The 12,907-nt window shown below is 44.8% G+C and overlaps 1 non-coding gene across 1 annotated transcript in view; it reads right to left on the minus strand.

The window, feature by feature from the left end:
- The window catches only part of LOC116476809 (uncharacterized), a 46,295-nt gene extending 40,709 nt beyond the window's left edge, over nt 1–5,586 (minus strand). The window contains exon 1 of the transcript XR_009215654.1: nt 5,524–5,586. This is a non-coding gene — a transcript (uncharacterized LOC116476809). The remainder of the gene's footprint in view (nt 1–5,523) is intronic.
- Nucleotides 5,587–12,907: the final 7,321 nt, after the last annotated feature.

Genomic DNA, 12,907 nt, shown 5'->3' on the forward strand with positions numbered 1-12,907 from the left:
CGAGTGCCTTTAAATTACATGAAAAAAAAGTTATCTGAAGAACACAGAAAGCGAACTACAAATGACAAGACTGAGTCTTTGGATACAAGCAAGACACTGACATGACAGGAATGGCTGGCAAATCAGGTAATAGGCAAGTGACTTGGCAGCATTCACTGGGCAGGTGTTCAATTAGGCAGGAAGTGGGCTGAAAACAACTCAATTAATTCATTGTGCCTGCCTGTCCAAGAGAACAAGATAAACCTAAAACATCAATGGCAGACCAGAGATTAACTCCACAGCTCCACCTTTTGCAAAAGTAGGGGCTAACAAAGATGCATGTGCAAAATGTAAAATTACACCAAGATGAGCTCTGGTGAGCTCTTTAAAAGTTCGAACTAAAACCAAGGCAAGGAAGGAAACAAAGCAAGAAGGTAGCTTATTATGGATCCAGGAAACCCATTCCTTTCTCATGAGTGGCTCTCAATGGCCAGCCTCAGATATAGGCAGTCCTCAGTACTTGGGTTGGGGAATGTGACAGCTACAAACACAAACATATTTAAAAAGTCAACAGCAAAGTGATGGGCTCACCTTTACTTGTGATATCCCCTATGTGTGAAGCTCTCCCAAGCTGAGACTTAACTCCAATGCTAGACCTATAGTCTGAATACACTAGAAAAACATATAAAACCATGAGGAGTCATGTGGCAGAGCCAGAAAAAGAAAACTACACTACAAACATAAAATCAAGGAAAGAAAAGCAAAGGTTAGCAGGGCCAACATCTGGCAGAGCCACTATAGGTCCTTACTGGAAAAGGGGACTCAAACCCTTGCAGCCCGGATGGCATCGCTCAGGCCTGATGAGAAACAAAGCATGCTGCAGGTGGGGCAGAACGTTTGTACTAGAGGCATCTGGACAACTCCCTCGTTTCAGAGAAAAGAATCCTGAAGTTTAGGAGTTCAGCAACATATCCAGGGCAACTGTTAGCAACAGCACAGCAAGGTCTATAATTCTGGGCTCCTGGAAAGACCTTCCACTAATAATACTGATGATTACAATGATGACGGTAACAGCTCTTATTTACTGAAGAGTTTAGGAGCAGACATTGCATTGAGGGTTTTACATGTTACCCCGTTTAATCCTCTCAACAACTTACAAGGTAGCAGTTCTCTTATTAACCCACTTTACACACGGGGTGCAGAGGGGTTAAGGCACCAAAGTCAAACACTTTGTTGGAAGCACAAGCAGGACAGGAACCTAAATCCAGCTAAAAGTTTCCGCTCTTGACCATTATACTTAACTATCCCTAAACTATATTGCTTCCAAACAAGGCAGAAAGGCTACTTTCAACTAAAGTATAAACCAGCAAGTTTTGACCATGAGGTAATTTTTCATATATACTACCTTTTCCTATCAAGATACAAAGATAATCAGCACTTTGGGATATAAAGAACAAAATTATTTTGACTTTAAGGAGAAAGAAGACTCAAGACTCTCCAGCCGGGAAAAGAGAACTGAACAGAGACCCAGACTTGCAAATTAGGGGCTAAAGCCAAAACCAAGTCTCTCTGGGATTTCTGTCCAGGCCTTGCACCTTCAGCATGTCACATATTTTCAAGGAGTTCATTCTAAGTGCACAGTGGTGCTGCTAGGCTCAGTGAATGATTTCAGAAATCAGTATTTACCAAATCTTGGAGTTTCCACTAAAATTATCACTGTGCCAGACACAAAACCACAAGTTTAAGCATATAAATTGCTATATTCAGTTTTAGGAAACTTGTTTTTGATGAAAATACAAGCACCTGGCTTTCCTAAGTAATGTCACATTTACATTCTCAGATGCCACATGCAGCCATATCTCTGGAAGATACTGTTTTCTCTAACTGGCAAAACCAGGACATCTCTTTGTATGCACACACCTGCTCTGTTGCAACATTCACTTCCTTTCACTGCCACAGCCAAACCACAGATTAGAGCTACAAGTTTAGCTCAAGATCAATAACCATCACAGATCTGCAACTCTAGAAGGGGCTCCTGCAGTGGGCCTGGCTCCAGCTGGTGCCCTGGGACCCAACATGAGTCACTTACTCTCTCTTAATCATAAAACGAAGGGCAGCAGACAATGCTTACTAACTGCTTATCAGATGCCAGGCACTGTGCTAAAGCCACTAAACTTGAGCTAACTCATCTAATTGTCACAATACCTAAGGTAGGTGCCCTCATCATACCCTGCCTAAAGATGGACAAAGTGAGGCTTAAAAAAGTTACCCAAAGTCACACAACCATGACATTGCACAAACAGAATTCAAACACAGGTTTCTCAGACTTTAGAGCCCAAGCTCTTAACTATCACCCTTGGTGTCTTTCTGCTTTCCTCATTCATAAAGCAAGGGTAAGAATACCTGTCATTTCCTTGCAGAGACAGTATTCTGCAAATTGTCCTTAACATCATTCTGACTATTCTTCCAGTCTGAGGGGTGAACTGTTACAAATTCTCCCAGACAGACCAACCAATCAGCTGAGTACTCAGTACTGGACTAAGGATGAACGGAACATAACAGAGAGAACATCCCTGCCGCCAAGGACTTTGCAATCCAGCCAATACCAATTGAAGCTATAATCTCTCTCTCAGATATTTTGATCATTGATCCACAGTCAGAAGTGTATTTCTATTATGGCCTGGGAGGGATGCACCTACACACAGCCTTACTGTGTGTCATACACTGTTATTTTTCACTGTTCTATTACATTTAAAAATGTATCAACCCACTAAATCAATTCTGTGACTGTGGATTGTGATTAACAGTTTGAAAAGCCCCAACTCTAGCCCCATTTTAGCAAAAACTTTAAAACAAAACAAAAACAAAATGTCAGGAAGTTCTTCCTCAGACCTAGTTTAAGTTTCTTGGGCTATCAGGTTAATAAGATTTGTATCGCTGGATATGTCCTCAGGGGCAGATGCACCAGCATATCCGATTTGTGAAGGGTGTAAAAAGCGGACTCCTGCAGGCCCACATTCAAATGCTGACTCTCCGGCATGTTAGCTATGTGACTTCTCCAGATCTTGGTCTATAAAACAGAAGATAATTCCACTCACCCCTCTGGCTTGTTACAACGGACCTACCTGGTACTGGTTCTGTCTTTCTCAGCAGAGGGGCTGTGGGCCTCGGGGGAAGGGAGACAAGTCTGGTCATGTGGCATGACCAGTTTACGCAACAGAGGACCTGCGGTAGCCAATTCCGCCCCTAGGCCTGCTACCATGTTAAGTGATTAGAAATCCTTCAAATATTTTATGTAGGCATCCATTGTATTCCACATGGAAGTACAAAACATAAGATGTAACAGGGCACAGGCCAAGTCTCTGCCATTGCAGAGCTTGCTGTTAAGCTGAGCAGGTGGCCAGGTAAACAGGTAACTGTAACTGACTGCACCAGGTGGTATAACAGAAGTCTGGGAGTCTGGTGAGAGAGTGTCTCATGCAGGGAAGTCTAGTCCTTGATCCCATTTGCAATTCCCTTAGCGTCAAAAACTACACCTTGCAAACTTCTAATTTATAACGCATAAAGACTTAAAAACCACTACGACCACACTGAGGACAAAAATTCTTGTCTGTAGCCACAGCAATAAGAGGGCTATCAACTCCAGTTCTATCTCCCCTACGAGACGCTAAGTTCCTTGAGACCTGAAGTAAGAGAATTGCTCAAGATCACACAGCAAATAAACAAAATTGGAAACCCCAAAGATCGAAAATTGCAGGTCACTTTGCTGGTTCCTGTGGAATTTCCCCTATACTTGTCTAGGCTCAAACATAAAAACTAATGTGGAAAGGAGAGAGAGGGGAAGGGAAAAAAGGTCTGTCATTAAGTGACCAAAAATGTAAGAGCTGGCCAAGCACGGTGGCTCATGCCTGTAATCCCAGCACTTTGGGAGGCCGAGGTAGGAGGATTGCCTGTCCCAGCTACTCAGGAGAATTGCCTGAGCCCAGTAGATGAGCTGTGATCACGCCACTGCACTCCAGCCTGGGTTACAGAGTGAGACCCTGTCTCAAAAAAAAAAACAAAAAGTAAGACTTACCCACTAGACGTTGATTAGGTCTTTTAAGAGGTGAGCCCACACCGGGCATAGTGGCTCATGCCTGTAATCCCAGCACTCTGGGAGGCCAAGGCAGGTGGATTGCTTGAGCTCAGGAGTTCAAGACCAGCCTGGGCAACATGGCAAAACCCTATCTCTACCAAGAATATAAAAAATTAGCTGGACGTGGTGGCACGTGCCTGTACAAGTCCCAGCTATTCGGGAGGCAGAGACAAGAGAATCACCTGAGCCTGGGAGGTGGAGGTTGCAGTGAGCTGAGATCATGCCACTGCACTCCAGCCTGGGCAACGGAGCAAGACCCCACAAGAAATGAGACCAGAAAACCTCAAATTTAGTTTTTTTAAGTCTTTTAAAGATAATTATACAATCAGTGAAAGTGTGCGTGCTAAAAGTGCTGACACGTCCAATATGTACATTTAAAATACCCCACTTTCTAAAAATCGTATTTTGGCCTTTCCTCATTTTTAACTGGGCATTTCTGAGAGGCTGTGCGGTTAACATGGACTTCCTTAGTTTTGGTTTCCAGTTAATGAAGCAAATATCAGCACCCCGTTCCAAAACCAAAAAGAATGAGAAAATCTTGGAAAGATTCTAGCTGAAATAGGGTTTTTAAGCTTCATCCTCTCCCTCTTGTTTTGGGGGAAGAAGTGTGCAGGGAAGATCAGTTACTAATGCCCTTCAGGGGAGGCAGGTTTCTCAGGCCTCAGCCTCTGTAGCTGAGATCCGTGTTTTCTTCAAGTCATCCTGGTTGAAAAATAAAAACAAGCAATTACAACACATTGAGCCCTGGGTGATCTCACATACACTGTCTCATATATATCTTACCACAGCCTCTTTTAGATTGTACTATCATCACCAATTTATAGGACACAGACTCAGAAAGGTTCAGTAACCAGCTCAGGCTCACAAAGCCAGGAAACAGCTGGGAGGGAACCTAGGATGGGCCCACACATTTCTGACAGAGAAGAGAACCCCATTGTGTACGCGAGCCCCAGGGCATTTGAAGAGGACGTTCTTCCACTTTCGGAACACAAGCTGATTTTAAACAGACACCTCCTCGGTTGTGTTTTATGAAACTTACAGGGGAAGCTATGGTATAGAAGTATGCTACCTAAGAGTGACTTCTCTTAAGAATCTCCATCTGTAAAATGGAGATGATGACGACTCCCTGGGAGCACTGGACAAGACTTTCTGGGCAAAGTCCTGAAAACTCTGACACTCAACAAACACAAATGACCTGGAGCAGCAGCATTACTGCCAGGCCCCTGGAAGTAGCTTATGGTGACAAACTGAAGAGAAAGGCAAAACACACACTCCCCGCTACAAAAGTGTTTAGTCCTCCAAAATGCAGGGAAGGCACGGAGTACTGACGATGAGGAATGGTGGGTTAACAGCTGGTGCACACAGAGGAGGTGGTGCATCCAATGCGGTCCCCACCTATGTTAACTCACAGATCTCTCCTGCTTACTGCAATCATCCAAGGTCTTGGGCAAGGACCCACAGAAAAACAGTGAAACAGGAAAACATCCAACAAAGGGTATAAACTCAGAATTCTGTGATCCAGTCATACCAGAGTGACATCATAAAACATAACTCCAGTTCCACAAAGACAGATGCTTCCCTGGGTTGGGCAGCCCACATCTCCAACACCCACAGCTGGCCTCTACTCAGAGGAAGGTTGCATTCAACTCACAATGGGCCAAGGAGCCACTACTGTACTGCCACTCCCGTACTGCCACTCCCAGCTGTGGCCAGAACACCCTCTCCCAGGTTCCTGAGGCCACTTCCAACTGTGGCCAGAACACCTTCTCCCAGGGCTCCTGAGACCACTGTGCTATGCAGCAAAAGGCCACACTCTGATCAGAAGATCTTACGTTTGAATCTCAAGCCCTGCTACTTACACACTGGGTCTGTCAGCAAATTACTGCACCACTGATTGTCAGGTTTTTTCCTCTGTAAAATAGAGAAAATAATAACCACATTCTGAGCTTGTTGTGAGGATTAAATGAGATAATCTGAATAAAAGGCAAGGCACACAGCAACTGAAGCTATTATCCAACTTGAAGCAGAGGCCAGCTAATATTGGGTAAAAATTAAATTTGATTCCTTGAAAGAAAAAAGTTCCATAAAGTTAGTGAGGATCAGCAATTTTCAGAAAATTTAAGGAAGTGAGGTGGAAAAATTCCACTCCCCCCTTTCCTAAAGGGTTTTGAAGCCCACCCACTCCTGGCTCTCCTGCAGGAATAGAGAACTGCAGTGTCTCCAGACTCTTCCCACTTTATAAATACACCCTACGACCAACCAGAGAGTGCTTGCTGCCAAGCTCCTGGGCAAACACGACCAACAGGATTGGATCCGGAAATTAAATGTCCATGCAGCCCAGTCATACCCAGTTCAAAATAGATATCTGTGACCTACTTTGTCTTCGAGTACCATTCTCAAAGCCAAAAAACAAGACAGGGCTGCTGACTTCAGCAGAGCCCTGCATGGGCCCCTGCTTTCCTGTCAGATGAAACATGCACTACAACAGTGATGACTCAAGAAATTATCTCAGGATAGCTGGACAGAAACCCCAGCTTGGAAAGAGCTCATTCAAACAGTTGTAAAAAAGCAAAAAGTCACAAGTCCTGCCAACAGTTTATCCTGACTATCCCCAATAATCCATCTTCATCCACTTGGACTGAGGGTTACACCTCTCATGACAGGGACTTCTCAAGCTGTCTATCCCTAACACTCATTGGTTTGAGTATACATATCTTCCCATAAAACAAGGGATTCTGCCTACTGTACCTTGATGTTCTACAAAGCATCAAGCACAGAAAAGGTCCAATGAAGAGCAAGCACCACCCAAGGGAGACCCCCTCCCCTCCCCAGGGGCAGACCACCGGGTTCCAGTCCACTCACACGCTTGGCTGCTCAAGATTAGAGAACAGAAACAGACAAACATTTCCTAAAAAAAAAAAAAAACTAGGAAGACAGACAAGACCAGGGAAAGTTGCTGTGTACTTTCAACCACCGCAGAGTTACAGAATGATCTCCTAAATTACAACTCATTTCACCAAAGAGGTGAGAGTTTTGGGGAGAGTGAATCCAAGGAATTTGGCAGGGACAAATTCCAGTGAAATCCTAGAGCATTCAGCACTAGGCAGTACAATACTAGGTAGACAATGGAACATTATACTTCACCAGCGAAGTGATGGTACAGGAAACAAGCTGGTGCCAAAAACAAAACGAAATAAAGCAAACCTGCTGCTCTTCACATCCGCATCCATCCACCTCACATCTCCAAGGTCAGCCCCACTCTTCTCACGCACCATTGTACACTCAAAATTCTCATCAGAGAAACTTCCTTGAGAGTCCTGTAGTTTCCTTAGCACTTTTTCCCCACATCATGACATTTAATCATCACCACCATCCTGGGAGGCAGGCAGAACAGGCATTTTTATCACTCACTGAGAAATGAGGAAATTGAAGCCAAAGTATGTCTACCACACGGCACAATCAGGACTAAAGTACAGACTAATTCCCAAGTTCAATGTGTGTCCTCCAAAATAACCCAAACCTGACAAGGCCACATATCTGAGCTCTAGGCCACTGCCCTTTCCACTGCACTGCTGAGGACCTTCTAGAGACAGAATTCCGACACACAACCCTCTCAGCACAGCAGCCCACTCTTCAACCTTCTCAAGAGACAACAGAGCTCGCAAACCAACCTTGGCATCCACCTACAGGCAGCAGCTGCATCAGCCACACACCCTAAGTCAGGCTGACCACCACCTCGCTGGCAAACACACACAATCCAACCCCTAGAGTTTCAAAAAAGAGACGTACGCTAGCAAATGGCTTTCTACAGTCAAATGGTGGGCAGAGGCAGGAAAGTGATCATGGACTCCAACTGTTATATACCACAGATCCCAGGAACCTGGGACCTTTCTCAGTATGCCAGTTCTGGCTTCAAATCCTGCCTCTGAAGCTGACTAGCTCTGTGACTTTGGGCAAGTAGCTTTGTTTCTGTAAGTCTCAGCGTCCTCATTTATCACATAAGGGGTCCCCCCAAAAAAAAGATCTCTCAGGGGATGTGGTTAAGGCCACAAAACTATACACTTAAAAATAGTTGAAAAGGCAATTTTTTTCCTTGAGACATGGTCTCACTGTCACCCAGGCTGGAGTGCAGGGACATGATCACAGCTCACTGCAACTTCAGCCTCTTGGGCTCAAGCGATCTTCCCAACTCAGCCTCTTAAGTAGCTGGGACTACAGGCACACACCACCATGCATAACTAATTTTTAAAAAAATTTTTTGTAGAGGTGGGGTCTCACTATATCGTCCAGGCTGGTCTCCAACTCCTAGGCTCAAGTGATCCTCCTGCCTCAGTCTCCCAAAAGGCTGGGATTATAGGCATGAGACATCACAACCAGCCTAAAAAAGCAATTTTTATGTATATTTTGCCACAATAACAAACCCAACTCAGCTTCCTGAGTAGCTGGGCCTATAGGTACAAGTCACCACACCCAGTATATTTTGTTTTTTTAAAATAGGAATGTCATAGCTTCACAGTGAGAATTAAATAAGATACTATAATGGCAAGTTCTTGCATTGTCTGGCACATACTAAATCCTAATAGCTGTTTATTATTAATCATAATTTTAATAGTTATAAAGACAGTACATGCTCAATGTAAAAAAAAATGCTTAAAAAACCCTCCTATAATATGAAAATCCAGAGATGACCACTACAGAGATGACCACTAAAATAAAGTACTTTATGGTCTTTTTACTACACATAGATATTTCTTAACAAATTTGGAATGTAATTGATACAAAATTTTTATGATCCATTCTTTTCTGCCTTACTTATAAATACAAAAACTTCTCACAACATCATCCAGAAATAAAAAGCCTTTGTTCAAGGAAAGGATAAAGAGTTGTGTGAAACTTGAGAAAAGAACAAGGAGATCAGGTTGAGCAACTGGAGACACCTGCCTCCAGAGCCAGAATGGAGATTTAGCCAAATCCTCCACCCTCCAAGTTGACCCAGAAAGCAAGAACTCTGGGGGTCTGGCCAGACGGGCCATCAGGGAGCGCCAGGGCTGAAGCATGTTGAGTTCTGGGGAAGCCCTGTATTTGTCAGGCTGGCTGGGACAAAAAGTTCATGTTCCCTGTGCCTACCCTCCAGGAGCTGCCACTGTGACCAGGGAGACAGGTGCAAGGGGCTGCCCAGAGTGGGTGGAGAGGTGAAGGGAGACCCCCATGCCAATCATTTCATCCAACCCTCCAGGTTAAAGATGAGAGAACTGAGGCCCAGGGAGGCAAGTAACTTATTGAAGGCAGCAGTGATGAAATCAGAACTTAATGTTCCAGTCCCAATCTGGATACCAGAAGACCAACTTCTCAGGGTTCTAAGTGAAATCACAGCTTGCCGCCTACTCAAGAGCCCAGCAAAGATGTCAGGGCCCACATCCAATACATCCTGTCCATCAACAAGTACGTATTTACTAGATGCTGGGGCCATGTCAGCGGAGACAAAAGCCACCCCTGGGCATAGGACAAAGAGGCTGTCTTATGGGAGGGGAACACATGGAGCCCTGTCTGGCTCCCACTCTTGGGCAAGGGCTTTCTGTTCTAACTATAACAAGGAAGCAAAGCCTGCCTCCACAGATTCTGAAGAAACGCTACCTGAGTCAAAACTTCCTGTAGCACTCTGGCAGAGAAAGGCTGTGCAATTTAAAAGGCAGTTCCTCTAAGGAAGCTCTTTTGATGTGCTAAGGAAAGAACACCCTAAAAATAACTTCTGGAATTACACACTCACAAAACGCATTTGTAACACTCACTTTTCTAGCTAGGAATCGTCTTCACAACTTTCATTTTGGAGGGGTGTGTTTTGTTTGGGAGGAAGGAGGGGCCCCAAAGGCAACTCCTGAAACACTACAGAAGAGCAGCTGCTCCTGGCACTGGAGAATTCTATTTCCATCTCAACTTACACATAATTATCTTCTAAAGTGATGCTCCCCAGAGGGGTCACAATGACATCGGCCTCCCAGATAACCTCCCCAAGCAGGCTGCTTCTGGCATTATCTTGGTAAGTGGAGGCAGGAGAGTCTGAAATCAGGCCCCCTCATAGCCCACTTCCCCAGAGCCCTCATTACACAAGGGCCAGGCCCCTTCCTTTGGAGGCAAAAAGGAAATTAAATGTCAACCAGATAAGGATATTTCCCTTTAACTCCAAGGCCAAGGAATCTGAAGTAGTGATTCCCCCAGTAACTGGGCAAACTGAACTGGCACAGGCCACAGACCAGCAGGCCAGGCCCACTGAGAGCCAGCCTCCACCTGGAGTTCCTTCTTCTTTTTAAATGACCAATACTCAGATTGCAGACTGAAGTGTTTTTATGACAAATAAGAACACCAATGTGTGAACACTTTGTAAGCCAGTAACAAGGCTGGCAGCAGAGGGCCCTGGGCCTGCGTACCAAGACCACACAGCCATCTACTCACTGTCTCCAAAGGTCTTCTTGGATGTTCCTGCCTGTCCTACATTTTCAAGGCCAAATGTGGCCTGCTGACCAGGGGAACTGACTCAACTCTTTTCACAGCATAGTGATTTTATACACAGAAGAATCCTGGAAGCACAGAAGAATCCACATAGCTTGCACACTGACCTCAGCATTTTCTAAATCTACCCAGGTTAAAGACCACCTGAATGGCAGGCATGGCGTTCACCAGGCAGGCCCAGGGCTTAAGGGGTCGTGGGGGGAAGAGCCCACCAGTTCACATGTGTGAGGCCCTGCAGCTCACAGCAGGGCAGCTATGTACACAATTTCCTAGCAATTCCTACCACTACAGCCTTGTCTGTTTGCTCTCTCTTCTTCGTGTTTGTGGTTTATGTGTGGGTGGGTAGGTAGGTGAAAAGCATACAGAAAGGAAAGGGTGGTGGATCAAGGGTCAGCACAGCACTAACATTTTTTAAAAACCTGCCTAGAAACAGTTGCTGCAAAATATCTAGGCACACACACAGCTCAACTACACCCATCTGAACTTAGAAAAGTCCTCAATGAGCTGGCCCACACTACCTGCTTTCATTCATGCTCACAGGCAAAACAGTGGCTCCCATCTTACTAGAGCAAAGGCCACAGTCCATGCAAAGAAGGACCTCTTGATCCTCATCCTCTTCTTTACTCCCAACCTCTCCCTTTCCTCCCCTGACACAATGGACTCAAATTGTACTGTCCCTACACTTGAGGGCCTCTGCCTGTGCTGTCCCCTTCACACAGGATCCTCTTCCTCCACACAGCAGCTCCTCCCTCTCTCCCCCTTCCCCAGCCCGAAGTGCACACATTCCTTCCAGCAAAGCCCTCCTTGACCACCTCACCTTCCCCTCTGCTGCAGGACTCTTTCAGCTTTTCAGCAGTCACCAATATCTCACATACCACCTGGACAGAACAGAGTCCCAAAAAACTCATGTCCACTTGGAACCTCAGAATATGAGCTTATTTAGAAATAGGGTCTTTGCAGATATAATATTTTAAGATGAGTGTGATGGTTAACTTCATGTGTCAACTTGACTGGGCCATGGGTGCCCAGACTTTTGGCCAAAGATTATTCCTTATATGTCTGTGAGGGTGTTTTCTGGATACAATTAACATTTGAATGGGTAGACTGAATAAAGCAGAGTGCCTTCCCTCATCTGGGTGGACTTCATCTAATCAAATGAAGATCTGAACAGAACAAACAGCCTGAGTAAGAGGGAACTCCTCTTGCAGTGTATGTAAGCTTGAGCTAGGACATTGGTCTTTTCTGCCTTTGGACTGACTTGAATTGAGAAACTGGCTCTTCTTGGGTCTCAAGCCTGCTGGCTTTTGGACTAGAACTTACACCATTGGCTCTCCTGGGACTCAAGGTCTCAGTACCTGGATTGGAACTGACACCATTGGCTCTCCTGGGTCTCAAGGCCTCAGTACTTGGATTGGAACTTACACCATTGGCTCTCTGGGGTCTCAAACTTGCTGACTGCAGCTCTTAAGACTTCTTAACCTTCATAACCACGTGAGCCAACACCTTATAATGAATCTCTTTATATACATACACATGACCCTACTGGTTCTGTTTCTCTGGAGAACTCTAACACAATGAGGTCATACTGGTGCATAGTGATGTGCAGACAGGTAACATTAATATATTGTACACTTAAAAATGGTTAAGATGGTAAATTTTATGGGGTTTTTTGCCACAGTTGAAAAAAAGGCAGTTGTGAAAGGAAAATAAATCTTGGGGCTCCCAAATCACTAAGCTAAAGGGAAAAGTCAAGCTGAGAACAGCTTAGGGCTAACCTGCCTCCCTTTCTATTCAAAGTCGCCCCTCTGCTCACTGAGATAAATGCATATCTGCTTGCTTCCTTTGGAGAGACTAATCAGAAACTCAAAAGAATGCAACCATTTGTCTCTTATCTACCTATAAGCTGGAAGCCCCTGCCCCATTTTGAGTTGTCCCACCTTTCTGGACCAAACCAATGTTCATCTTACATACACTGATTGTCTCATGCCTCCCTAAAATGTATAAAACCAAGCTGTGCTCAGACCCCCCTTGGGCACATGTCATCAGGACCTTCTGAGGCTGTGTCACAGATGCATGTCACAGGCGCATGTCAAAATAAACTTCTAAACTGATTGAGACCTGTCTCAGATATTCAGAGTTCACACAGTCATACTAGATTAGGATGGGCCCTAATCCAATGACTAGTGTCCTTATAAGAAAACAGAGACACAGACTGTAATGTTTAATTTTAGATGTCAACTTGACTGAACTAAAAGATATCCAGAAAGCTAGTAAAGTACTACATCA

The sequence above is a fragment of the Hylobates moloch genome, unplaced genomic scaffold (assembly GCF_009828535.3).
Source record: "Hylobates moloch isolate HMO894 unplaced genomic scaffold, HMol_V3 SCAFFOLD_11, whole genome shotgun sequence".
NCBI lineage: Eukaryota > Metazoa > Chordata > Mammalia > Primates > Hylobatidae > Hylobates > Hylobates moloch.